Below are 12382 nucleotides of genomic sequence, written 5' to 3'. Positions count from 1 at the left end.
CCTGAAAATCGTAATGTGGGCAGCAGTCTACACCTGAAAATCGTAATGTGGGCAGCAGTCTACACCTGAAAATCGTAATGTGGGCAGCAGACACCTGAAAATCACAATGTAGGCAGCAGACACCTGAAAATCACAATGTAGGCAGCAGACACTAGAAAAAAAATGCACCTGTGAAAAAAAAACAATTCACTTACCTGACAGAAGTCTTCTCTTCTCCCGGCATCAGGCGCGCAGCTCCCAGAGTCCTCCTGCAGCACATCTTCCGTGCTGACAGGCAGAGTGCAGGGCTATGGCAAGATGGCTCCCGAAGCCCTGTACTGGAGACACAAATAGTCTCCAGTGCAGGGCTTCTTCGGCGGCCATCTTGCCGTAGCCCTGCTCTGCCTGCCGGAGACTATGCAGGCTGCTGGAGCGGGGCAGCGGGGAATGAACTGGCGCAGCGTCTATTAGACGCTGCGGCCAGTTGAGCACCTTGCTGGGGGGTCCAGAGCAGCGCTCCCCCCGTGCACAGTGAACGGGCCCTAGAGCAGCCCTGGGCCCCCCTGCGGCTGAGGGGGTCGCATCCCCGGTAGGTACGCCGGAGCTGTAGTGTACACACACTCTATTTCCTTGTGATTACTACTGATTATTGTAACTACTAGTTGTACTTCCTGACTGTTACTACTTACTTACTGTACTAGGGACACTCACTCAGTCACTGTTCATAGGCTAGCTCCTGCGCGTGTTTGCGCGTGCGTGCACTCACTGTCTGTAGTGTACACACACTCTATTTCCTTGTGATTACTACTGATTATTGTAACTGCTAGTTGTACTTCCTGACTGTTACTACTTACTTACTGTACTAGGGACACTCACTCAGTCACTGTTCATAGGCTAGCTCCTGCGCGTGTTTGCGCGTGCGTGCACTCACTGTCTGTAGTGTACACACACTCTATTTCCTTGTGATTACTACTTATTATTGTAACTTCTAGTTGTACTTCCTGACAGTTACTACTTACTTACTGTACTAGGGACACTCACTCAGTCTCTGTTCATAGGCTAGCTCCTGCGCGTGTTTGCGCGTGCGTGCACTCACTGTCTGTAGTGTACACACACTCTATTTCCTTGTGATTACTACTGATTATTGTAACTGCTAGTTGTACTTCCTGACTGTTACTACTTACTTACTGTACTAGACACTCAGTCACCTCGCCCACCAACCCACTCCATTAAAGTACCCCACTTTTCACCCGCCCTTTTAAAAAACTTTTGTGTTTACGCCCAAAACATCGAAGATGTCTGGAAGTGGCAGCCAGCGCGGTTTGGGCAAGGGGAAGGGCAGCAAGGGAATCAGGAGGAGAGGAAGCAGCATTGTGGCAAGCCGCGGGCGCGGCCGCGCCACCATGCACAGTTCCGCAGCAGCAGCGTCAGTGGCTAACATTCCTCCTATAGCCACTGGCTGTGGACGCCGCCCAGCAAGAGCATCTGCAACTCACGCTGCAGAGACACAGCAGCAGCAGCGTGTAGCACCTGCTCCGATTTTCCTCCAGCCGGGTCGGTAACGTCCCATTGAGGAAAAGGATGCAGACACTGTGGTGCAACTGATGACGGAGGATGAGCAGCCCGCCATCAGCTCTGCATCCGAGGCCTCCACCCTCACCACCACCACCACCACCCCTGTTCGCAGCAGCCGCCCAGCAGGGCCTGGGGAGGAGGCCAGTTCACCGTCAGTCGCCGACCTGTCACTCAGCAGTCTTTTTACCCCAGGCACCATCAGGGTATTGTCTGCTGTTGTTGGCGATTTTGAGGAGGAGATGCTGATGGGCACTTTGGGGGAGGAGGGATTGGACAGCAAGACTGTGGCGACAGTCAAGCAGCCCATCCATGCATCAGGAGAGGAGTTTGGGGGGTCATCATCCCAGCAGGACATGTTTCAGGAGGGGGAGGATGATGATGACACGGTGACAGACAGAGACTGGGTGCCACCAGCTCCAGGGGATGTCGTCATCAGCAGCTCTGAGGAGGAGGAGGAGGATGCGCTTGTGGGCCTTGCAAGGAGGCGCATCATTGCAAGCATTGGCAGCAGTAGGCAGGTCCCACAGCCTGCTGGTGTCTCAGGCTCAGCAGCAGCAGCAGCAGCAGCATCTGCCAGTACCACCACCAGCCGCACCCAAGCCCCCCCCCCCCAACCACCACAGGGAGACAGGCAGCAGCGGTTCCATGCCGTAGGGGGTTGTTTTTGTCACCAATCTGGCGTTTTTTTACCATGCCCACAGTGTACAGCAAGTACGCCACTTGCAACCACTGTCAGCGGAAGTTGAGCAGAGGTGCAGACCCCTTAAAGTTCAGCACCAGCTCGCTCATCAACCACCTTGCTGCGAAACATTTCCACCAGCATGAGGAGTTCCAGAGGCTGAAGGCATCTGGTGCTGGCAGTGGCACCACACCCATCACTGCACAGCCTTCAGCAGCAGCAGCAGCAACAGCAGCCACCCGCCCTCCTGCTCCTCCAGCAGCACCAGCAGGAGTGCGGAAACGCACTGCTCCTCCCCCCTCTGCAACTCCTGCCGCCGACACTGAGGCCTGTTCTGGCAGCCAGTCCTCAGTGGCCTCCTCTGCTGTGTCCGCTGATTCCCGTGCCAGCAAAAGGCCACGCCAGAGCCTTTTGAGCGAGTCCTTCCAGGGGGTGGTTAGGGCTCTGCCTCCCAGCAGCCGTCGCGTGCGGCAGCTGAATGGCTTGCTGGCACGGGCCATGTGCTCCTAACTCCTGCCGTACACGCTCATGCAGGAGGGGAGCGACATGCGTGCGCTGCTTGCTTGTGCAGCCCCAGACTGGCAGCTCCCCAGCAGACACTTCTTCGCCCGCAAGGCCATTCCTGCACTGCACCGCTTTGTGATGGCCAATGTGGAGCGAGGGCTGGAGCACGCGGTTGGTGAAAGGGTCCACGTCACCATGGACTCCTGGAGCAGCCGCTTCGGGACAGGCCGCTATCTGTCCTTCACTGTCCACTGGGTCAGCTTGGTGGAAGGGGGTGAGGATGGGAGAGCAGCAGCGGGCACAGCAGCAGCAGCAACACAGTGGGTGGTGCCACCCCGCAGGGTCAGGGGAACTGCAGCAGGTTCCTCCGATCCTCTGCCATCCTCCGGCACACCTGGCCAAACCCCCCGCCTCAGCAGCAGCGTGAAGGCCCGCCACTGCCAAGCGCTGCTGCACTTGGTCAGCCTTGGGAAGACCAAGCTGACGGCAACCCATGTGTTGGCCAAACTCCAGGAGCAGGAGAGGATTTGGCTGACCCCCAGAGGCCTCAGAGTCGGAGAGGTGGTGGCCGACAATGGGGCCAATCTGGTTGCCGCAATAGACAGGGGAAACCTGACCCACATCCCCTGTCTTGCCCACGTGCTGAACCTGGTGGTGCAGAAGTTCTTGCGCACCTACCAGGGGATGGGCGAACTGCTGGAAACGGCAAGGAACGTTGTGCGTCACTTCCGGCGCTCGGCTGCAGCCTGTGCGAGCCTGGAAGACGTGCAAAAGGAGCTGGAGCTGCCACGCCATCGGCTGATCCTTGACGTTCCGACTCGCTGGAACTCCACCCTGGCGATGTTGGAGCGTCTGGTTGAACAGAAGCACGCTGTCAACCAGTACCTTGCCCTGGCCACTGTTTCCGCCACTCAGAGAAGGGACAAGACCAGCAACATCCCGTCCATCGTCCCCGATGATGACTGGAGGCACATGCAGCAGGTGTGCTTAGTGCTGGCTCCCTTTCTGCAGGCCACTAACATGGTGAGCAGGGACCATGCTATGGTCTGCGAGTGGGTGCCCCTGGTTTGTCTGCTGAACAGGGCCCTCGATGCTTTGCTGGAACAGGGAGCGGCAGCCTTGGACCAGCAGGAGCGGCAAGCAGGTGCACAGTCCACCTCTGAGGGGGAGGAGGACTTGGTGGAGGTCCCTGACCTTGCTGCTGATGAGGGGGATCAGCACAGCGCAGCTGAGTTGGTGCGGGGGTGGAGAGAGGATGAGGCGGCAGAGGAGGAGGATGAGGACAGCAGCACTGCCATCGATGTGCCAGCACACGTGGCCCGCCTCTTCCCAATGGCAGCGCACATGCTGGCGTGCCTGCGCAGGGACCCCAGAGTGATCCAGATGAAGCAGAGGGAGGAGATCTGGATCAGCATGATGTTGGACCCACGCCTCAAGGGGAAGTTGAGCCAGTTCCTGCCGCCTGCAGGAGGAGACCCAGCGCAACAAATAAGGAGCTTGCAGCAGGCCCTTGTTGAGCGCTTGGAGGAAGCCTTCCCCCAGCCTTCCACCCCCACTGTCCAGCCAGCACAGAGGCAGCAGCAGGTGCCTGCATCCAGCAGCAAGCGCCCCACAGACCTGCTGTCTCTCAGCAACGAGCTCTACAGGACTGTAGAGGCTCCGGCAGCAGTGACTAGAGAGGAGGTGCATGCAGCAGCATCCTCCTCCGGTCACAGCCAGCGCCTGACCCAAATGGTGGCTGACTGCATGGGGTCCTACAGCGGGCTTGACAGCGATGCCCCTGTTGATCCCATGGAGTATTGGGTCAAGCGCCTGGAGATCTGGAGCGAGCTGGCGCAGTACGCCCTGGAAGTGCTGTCCTGTCCCCCTTCCAGCGTGCTGTCCGAGCGCTGCTTCAGTGCAGCTGGTGGCGTGGTCACCGAGAAACGCTCACGTCTGTCTCACAAGTCTGTGGACAGACTGACGTTTCTCAAGATGAACCAGGCGTGGGTGGAAGGCGAGTTCCTGGCCCCTGTTGTCGGCGAGAGGGGGACATGAACTGAAGAACCATCGTTAATGTGCCTTACCACCCTTTACCACCTCCTGGCTCCTGCTCACTAAGCCAGCCTGGTTCACTTTGACTATTACGTCGCCTGCAGCCACACATTTTACACCTACAGTGGGCTGCTGTGTACTGCCCTTCTGCTGTCTGTCTGTGTTTCCCACTGTCAGGGTACACAGATTTACCTTCTGCTGCCACTCTGCCACCAGCTATTACGTCAAACAATAGCTATATATCTGTGTAATTTGTTTTACAAACAAAACCAAAAAACCATAAAAAAAAAAGGTTTAATTTTTCTGAGGTGCCCGGGTTGAAAACGGTGTTGTCCCAGTTGTGTATTGGACACAATGTGGGCTGCACGACCGCTGTCTGGGACCTCCTGTTGTGTTTATTTACGCCCTGGTATCACCGCTAGGTACCAGGGCTATTATGTCACGCTGCCTGCCTGCTGCCACACTCACAATACTCCTCCATTCCTCCTCCTGCTGCTGCTGCTGTCTGTCTGTGTTTCCCACTGCCAGGGTACACAGAATTACCTTCTGCTGCCACTCTGCCACCAGCTATTACGTCAAACAATAGCTGCTCACATAATTACTCCTCCATTCCTCCTGCTGCTGCTGCTGTCTGTCTGTGTTTCCCAACGCCAGGGTACACAGATTTACCTTCTGCTGCCACTATGCCACCAGCTATTACGTCAAACAATAGCTATATATCTGTGTAATTTGTTTTACAAACAAAACCAAAAAACCATTAAAAAAAAAAAGGTTTAATTTTTCTGAGGTGCCCGGGTTGAAAACTGTGTTGTCCCAGTTGTGTATTGGACACAATGTGGGCTGCACGACCGCTGTCTGGGACCTCCTGTTGTGTTTATTTACGCCCTGGTATCACCGCTAGGTACCAGGGCTATTATGTCACGCTGCCTGCCTGCTGCCACACTCACAATACTCCTCCATTCCTCCTGCTGCTGCTGCTGTCTGTCTGTGTTTCCCACTGCCAGGGTACACAGAATTACCTTCTGCTGCCACTCTGCCACCAGCTATTACGTCAAACAATAGCTGCTCACATAATTACTCCTCCATTCCTCCTGCTGCTGCTGCTGTCTGTCTGTGTTTCCCAACGCCAGGGTAAACAGATTTACCTTCTGCTGCCACTATGCCACCAGCTATTACGTCAAACAATAGCTATATATCTGTGTAATTTGTTTTACAAACAAAACCAAAAAACCATAAAAAAAAAAAAGGTTTAATTTTTCTGAGGTGCCCGGGTTGAAAACTGTGTTGTCCCAGTTGTGTATTGGACACAATGTGGGCTGCACGACCGCTGTCTGGGACCTCCTGTTGTGTTTATTTACGCCCTGGTATCACCGCTAGGTACCAGGGCTATTATGTCACGCTGCCTGCCTCATTGACTGCCTGCTGCCACACACTCATCCTCCTCCTCCTGCTGCTGAATTTACCTCCTGCTGTCTGTGTGTTTCCACTGCCAGGGAGCACATACAATGGCGCTTCCAACATGCGTGCGCCACCAGCTATTTGTTACGCTCAAAAATAGCTGCATTTCTTTAAAAAAACAAAAAAATTATATATACTTTTTATTAATACTGTGTGATATTATTTTTAGAGGTGTCCGGGTTGAAAACTGTGTTGTCCCAGTTGTGTATTGGACATGATGTGGGCTTCACGACCGCTGTCTGGAACCTCATGCTGTGTATTTACGGCCTGGTACCACCGCTAGGTACCACACAGCCTATTATGTCTCGCTGCCTGCCTCATTGACTGCCTGCTGCCACACAATCATCCGCCTCCTCCTGCTGCTGCTGAATTTACCTCCTGCTGTCTGTGTGTTTCCACTGCCAGGTAGCACATACAATGGCGCTTCCAACATGCGTGCGCCACCAGCTATTTATTACGCTCAAAAATAGCTGCATTTCTTTAAAAAAAAAATATAAAAGAGAAATAAGTGAAGAAGAAGAAGACGATATAGAAAAAGAAGAAGAAGAAGAAGAAGAAGAAGAAGGAGGAGGAGGAGGAGCAGGAGGAGGAGGAGGAGAAGGAGAAGGAGAAGGAGAAGGAGAAGAAGAAGAAGAAGATGAAGAAGAAGAAGATGTAGAAGAAGAAGATGAAGAAGATGAAAAAGAAGATGTAGAAGAAGAAGATGAAGAAGATGAAGAAGAAGAAGATGAAGAAGATGAAGAAGATGTAGAAGAAGAAGATGAAGAAGAAGATGAAGAAGATGAAGAAGATGAAGAAGAAGAAGAAAAAGAAGATGAAGATGAAGAAGAAGAAGAAGAAGATGAAGAAGAAGATGAAGAAGAAGATGATGATGAAGAAGAAGATGATGATGATGAAGAAGATGAAGAAGATGAAGAAGAAGATGTAGAAGAAGATGAAGAAGATGAAGAAGAAGAAGATGAAGAAGATGAAGAAGATGTAGAAGAAGAAGATGAAGAAGAAGATGAAGAAGATGAAGAAGAAGAAGAAAAAGAAGATGAAGATGAAGAAGAAGAAGATGAAGAAGAAGATGAAGAAGAAGATGATGATGAAGAAGAAGAAGATGATGATGAAGAAGATGAAGAAGAAGAAGAAGATGAAGAAGACAATATAGAAGAAGAAGAAGAAGATATAGAAGAAGATATAGAAGAAGAAGATATAGAAGAAGAAGAAGAAGATATAGAAGATAAAAAAGAAGAAGAAGAAGAAGAAGAAGAAGTAGTATATACAGTACTGAACAAAATTCTGGACACAACTTCTCTTTCCACCTTTTTTTTTTTAAGGAACATCCCCACATAATCACTTGCTGTTGTTACTTGGAAAAAAAGATGTTTCTTGCATCATTCACCCTCAAAACAAGTGTTGGAAGCTATTTAAGGCCAATTCGAATAGTCAGCTCGAATAATGAGCTCGAATACCGACTCGAATAGTGAGCTCGAAGTCCGAGGTCGAATCGAATAGTAAAAAATATTCGACTCGAATATTCGACTGAATTCGAATAATTTACTATTCGAATTCGACCAAACTCGAATAATAAAAAGGGGTATCCGAGCATCACTAGTTAGGTGTATGGCGAGGTCATAGAAGATTTTATTTTTTGTCACAAGTTAGTGAAAAATGACACTTTGTGAAAAAAAAACAATAAAAATCAATTTCCGCTAACTTTTGACAAACAATAAAATCTTCTATGAACTCGTCATACACCTAACATAATACCTTGGGGTGTCTTTTTTTCTAAAATGGGGTCACTTGTGGGGTTCCTATACCGCCCTGGCATTTTACGGGCCCAAAACCGTGAGTAGTCTGGAAACCAAATGTCTCAAAATGACTGTTCAGGGGTATAAGCATCTGCAAATTTTGATGACAGGTGGTCTATGAGGGGCCGAATTTTGTGGAACCGGTCATAAGCAGGGTGGCCTTTTAGATGAAAGGTTGTATTGGGCCTGATCTGATGGATAGGAGTGCTAGGGGGGTGACAGGAGGTGATTGATGGGTGTCTCAGGGGGTGATTAGAGGGGAAAATAGATGCACTCAATGCACTGGGGAGGTGATCGGAAGGGGGTCTGAGGGGGATCTGAGGGTTTGGCCGAGTGATCAGGAGCCCACGCGGGGCAAATTAGGGCCTGATCTGATGGGTAGGTGTGCTAGGGGGTGACAGGTAGTGACAGGAGGTGATTGATGGGTGTCTCAAGGTGTGATTAGAGGGGGGAATAGATGCAAGTAATGCACTGGCGAGGTGATCAGGGCTGGGGTCTGAGGGTGTGGGCGGGTGATTGGGTGCCCTAGGGGCAGATGGGGGTCTAATCTGATGGGTAGCAGTGACAGGGGGTGATTGATGGGTAATTAGTGGGTGTTTAGAGGAGAGAACTGATGCAATGCACTTGGGAGGTGATCTGACTGCGGGTCTGCAGGCGATCGGATGGTGTGGGTGGGTGATCAGATTGCCCGCAAGGGGCAGGTTAGGGACTGATTGATGGGTGGCAGTGACAGGGGGTGATTGATGGGTGGCAGTGACAGGGGCTGATTGATGGGTGATAGGTGATTGGCAGGTGATTGACAGGTGATCAGTGGGTTATTACAGGGAAGAACAGATGTAATTAATGCACTAGCGAATTGATAGGGGGGGCTGAGGGCAATCTGAGCGTGTGGGCGGGTGATTGGGTGCCCGCAAGGGGCAGATTAGGGTCTGATCTGATAGGTAACAGTGACAGGTGGTGATAGGGGGTGATTGATGGGTAATTAGTGGGTGTTTAGAGGAGAGAATAGATGTAAACAATGGATTTGGGAGGTGATCTGATGTCGGATCTGCGGGCGATCTATTGGTGTGGGTGGGTGATCAGATTGCCCGCAAGGGGCAGGTTAGGGGCTGATTGTTGGGTGGCAGTGACAGGGGGTGATTGATGGGTGATTGATGGGTGATTGACAGGTGATTGACAGGTGATCAGGGGGGGACAGATGCATACAGTACACAGGGGGGGGGGGGTCTGGGGAGAATCTGAGGGGTGGGGGGTGATCAGGAGGGGGCAGGGGGCAGGGGGGGGGGGAATAAAAAAAAATAGCGTTGACAGATAGTGACAGGGAGTGATTGATGGGTTATTAGGGGGGTGATTGGGTGCAAACAGTGGTCTGGGGGGTGGGCAGGGGGGGGGTCTGAGGGGTGCTGTGGGCGATCAGGGGGCGGGTGGGGCAGATCAGTGTGTTTGGGTGCAGACTAGGGTGGCTGCAGCCTGCCCTGGTGGTCCCTCGGACACTGGGAACACCAGGGCAGGAGGCAGCTTGTATAATACACTTTGTATACATTACAAAGTGTATTATACACTTTGTAGCGGCGATCGCGGGGTTAACATCCCGCCGGCGCTTCCGTATGGCCGGCGGGATGTTACGGCGGGTGGGCGGAGTCAGTTGCCGGGGGAAGCGCGCGTCATCAATGACGCGATCGCTCCCCCGGCATGTAAATAGGACGCAACTGTGATGATCGCTGCTGCAGCAGCTGTTGCTGGAAGTAGTAGTGCTGCAGCTCAGGCAGTTCTGATCTATTTCCATGCAAGCTGCATAGCTTTGTCTGTCTTTCCCTGCTGTCAGCTTGTGACTGATTATCATTCACCTGTGTGGGAGTCTGCATGTCTGCTCCCATTGGATGACCTCAGTATAAAGATCTGCTTCCTGCAGGGTTTCCTTGGGTTTTCATAGCTTCAGTTTAAGCCTGCTTTGCTGTCGCTTCAGCCCCCGATCGTGTTTCTTGTTCTAAAGATACTTTGCTGGTCTTTGCATCATATATTGGTTCATTGCCAATATATATGCATACCAGCACGTTTATTATTTTCCTTGTATTTGTGTTACGTTGATACATCAGTGTCGCTGATGTATACGTACACGAACTGTTTATATCCTGTGTGCAGTTAGTCAGCTTTCCAGCACGTTTTGGTAGGTTGCGCGTACCGTGACCACCCGTGCTGAGGTAGTTACCCTGCTCCTGGTTCTGTTTGTGGATTGCGTTCATCTCTGCGAAGAGATAACGAATCCTTCTGAATCCTGTTCTGTTACTGTTTGTGGATTGCGTTCATCTCTGCGAAGAGATAGCGAATCCTTCTGAGTCCTGTTCCCTGTATTACTCCAGTCCTAGTCAGCGTTCCTGCTTATGTCATATATCGGTTCATTGCCGATATATACATATGTTAGTCAGACGTAGTTTCATTGATAGCTGTAATTGTAATACGCTAGGAAATCATACTTATTGTATATTTGTCTGTGTTACGTTCATCTATCTTGATCCTGCTATTTCCTGACTATCCTGTCCTGTCTTTGTGAGGCACGCCATCGCCGCAACGCATTGGCTGCCTCATTCCAGTCTGTGTTATTGTGGACGCTTGCTGTCACTAAGTAGTGGCTAGTTAAGCAAGCGTTCATTCTGTCTACCTGTCCTGATCTCCTCAGTTCTGGTTTATGCGCTCAGCGCTACTTTGCGCTGAGACGTTATAGCGAAAGCATTGTTTGTGGCTGTCAGATCTGCACCGACTCTGTGCGCCACAATCTCCTATTGGAGTCAGTCCTCCCCTCCACTATACTAGGGATAGCCTGTTTCCTTGTGCTAGTGTGTGTACCTCCTCCACGCCAGCTCATGCGTTGCATGCTGACTGTGGAGAATACACCACCAAGCCTTACAGCAACGCCCTAAGGCGTATTGCGGTCCTTTAGCTATCCACTTTGCCGCCACCCATGGGCTGTGGGCGGTCGGCAAGTGGTTAACTTTTATCAACCAGTATGCCCAAGTCCTTCTCTAAGTCTAATGATCCCAGCTATAAGTCATTCGTCTTATATGTTGCTCTACCATTGGCACATCCAAGGTGCATGACCTTACATTTATCTGCATTACATTTCATCCGCCACCTGTCTGCCCTGTAGCCAAGCTGTTGAGATCCTTTTGTAAATTGTCACAGTCGATCTAATTCCCCTCAAAAAAAAAAGTATTTCCTTCTTCATCGCCCTCAAATGGTGCGTATGACCCATCCCAACATTTGTACTTGAGCTGCCAATAGTAACTGAGTAGACACAAGTTTATTATATGTTGTTTTGAAAACAAGTACTGTATTTTTTGGACCATAAGACACACTTTTTCTCCCCCAAAAGTGTGTGTGTGTGTGTGTGTGTGTGTGTGGGGGGGGGGGGGGGGGTCACTGCGTCATACAGGCCACATGCAGGGAGTTCTTGACTTGTGAACGCCTGCCAATACGAACCTCCAACCCACCGCAGTGTCGGGGACTCCCTGTACTGTGCCCATGCAGAGGAGGACACAAGGAGGACACAAAGAGGCATAGAGGAGGACAGAGCCTGACACATGAGGGATACCGGAGGACACAAGGGGGGCAGAGGAGGGCAGGGGAGGCACAAGAGGTACAAGGAGGCATGAGGTACAAAGGGGGCATAATCCACAAAATGCCCCTTCACCGTGGATGCACCAGGTTTAGTATATATATTTTTTCCCCTGGTTTTCGTCCTCTAAACCTGGGTGTGTCATATGGGCAGGAGAGTCTTATAGGCCATAAAATACAGTATATACTCACAATTCTTTTGTGAAGCAAACCTGAACGGCAATAAACTACAGAAAATGAATAAATAAATATAAAGGGAACACAGATAAGTTCTAATCGGAATAAGTACTATATGTACCCATGATCATCATAAACTCTGACATAACATTCAATAAAAATGTGTTTTTCTACTTTTTATTACCCATACATTAATCCTATTTGCTTTTGTGCCCAAATCATATTTTCTGTTTACAAATTACAAGTTCCCAAAGTACAGTTTATCTGCTCTGAAAGCTGCTATTGAATTTTATTGCATAGCTGCTGTACTTATATATTAAAAACTATTTAGAGATCACTTCTCAACTGCACACATACTAGAAGCAGAGAGAGTTCAGTTTCAGCATTTTGCTAATATGTACATTCCTTTCTTAGATACAATTAGTAAAAAAAACAAAAAACGGCAATGTTGTCACCTCTTTGGATGCGGCCAGAAGCTGCCCACTGAAGCAAGGAGTGTTCCACTGAAGAGCAAAGTGCTGTGTTTAACTGTTTGGATGCTGTTCTGTTCCATTTTTTTTTTTTTTTT

The 12382-nt window shown here is 50.5% G+C and overlaps 1 protein-coding gene across 1 annotated transcript in view; it reads left to right on the top strand.

The window, feature by feature from the left end:
- The window catches only part of LOC137536627 (uncharacterized), a 163920-nt gene that overhangs the window by 115354 nt on the left and 36184 nt on the right, over positions 1-12382 (top strand). The gene's annotated exons all lie outside the window — the stretch shown is intronic.

Source organism: Hyperolius riggenbachi, chromosome 10 (assembly GCF_040937935.1).
Source record: "Hyperolius riggenbachi isolate aHypRig1 chromosome 10, aHypRig1.pri, whole genome shotgun sequence".
Taxonomy (NCBI): domain Eukaryota; kingdom Metazoa; phylum Chordata; class Amphibia; order Anura; family Hyperoliidae; genus Hyperolius; species Hyperolius riggenbachi.
The sequence above is the reverse complement of the archived record's forward strand: the minus strand, read 5'-3'. Positions and strand labels throughout refer to the sequence as shown.